The sequence below is a fragment of the Microtus ochrogaster genome, linkage group LG10 (genome assembly GCF_000317375.1).
Source record: "Microtus ochrogaster isolate Prairie Vole_2 linkage group LG10, MicOch1.0, whole genome shotgun sequence".
Lineage (NCBI taxonomy): Eukaryota > Metazoa > Chordata > Mammalia > Rodentia > Cricetidae > Microtus > Microtus ochrogaster.
In genome coordinates, this window is record NC_022035.1 from 7,315,730 (window position 1) to 7,317,214 (window position 1,485).

Sequence of the window (1,485 nt, forward strand, 5' to 3'; positions counted from 1 at the left end):
CTACCAAGAAAACATGCTTTACTCTTTCCCAAGCTTTCTCAGGCTTTCAGTGGATTCAGTTGTCCACACATCTGGGCGCCATCTGTAGTAATAGGGGCAGCAGGGTGCTGGGGACGCAGCCCTGCCGCTCCTATTACTACACTCTGGCCCATCCAAACTCTGGTTCCCGGTCCTCCAGATAGTGTTAGGGATGGACTCCCTCTCGTGGCCTGAGTCTCAAGCTGGATCAGCCATTGGTAGCTGCACTGCCTTTATTCCAGCATATCTTGGAGGCAGGACAAACTGTAGGACAAAGGTTTTGTTGTTGGGCTGGTGTCCCAATCCCTCCACTGGAAGTCCTGCCTGGGGACAGGAAATGACTGGTTCAGGTTCCATATCCATTAGTAGGAGTCTTCACTAGGGTTACCTGTTGACGGAGGTTTCTGTCCAGCCGGGTCCTGCAGCCATTCAGTCCCAAAGAAACCCACAGAGGTCTATATAAACTGGTTGGTCTATCAGCTCAAGCTTCTTATTATCTAACTCTTGTATCTTTAATTAACCCGTAATTTTTGCATGTGTTAGCCACGTGGTTTGGTACCTTTCATCAGATGCTTCCTCTGCATTTGAGTGACAACTACAGACACTTTTCTCTTCCCAGAATTCTCTTATTCTTGTTTCCGCGCCTATACTTCTTCCCTGGCTACTGACCAATCAGCGTTTTACTCAACCAATAAAAGTGACAAATCTTTACAGGGTACGAGACCCTTATCCCTCAGTAGTCACTCTCATAGATTCCTGGGGGTTTCCATTATACGAGGTTCTAGTTTGTGCCTAAGATGCTCCGCTCAACTCCAGCTGTCTCTCCCTCTCCTCTCTCCCTATTTGTTCTATCCTGTTCCCACCCCTACCCATCTTCAGGCTCCCTTTGATTTCTACTATATTTCCCCTTCGCAGAGAGATTCATGTGTTCCCCACTTTGAGCCCTCCTTGCTGCTTAGCTTCTCTATGGACTGTAGCATGGTTCTCCTTTACTTTATACCTAATATTTACTTATAAGTGACTACATACCATGTTTATCTTTCTGGGTTGGGGTTGTCTCACTCCGGATAATTTTTTTTTCTAGCTCTATTTATTTTCTTGGAAATTTCATGATGTTATTATTATTTTTTAGCAGCTGAGTAATACCCTATTATGTAAATGTACTACATTTTCTTTAATCCATTCTTTGGTTGAGCAACCTCTAGGCTGGCTCCAGTTTCTGGTTATCACAAATAAAGCTGCTATGAACATAGTTGAGCAAGTGTCCTTGTGATAGGATGAAGCATCCTTTGGGCATACGCCCAGGAGTGGTATACCTGGGTCTTGAGGTAGATGGATTCCCAATTTTCTGAGAAACTGCCATAATGATTTCCAAAGGGACCGTACAAGTTTGCACTACCATCAGCAATGGAGGAGTGTGTTCACCTTTCTCCACATCCTTGCCAGCAAGAACTGTCACTTGTGCTT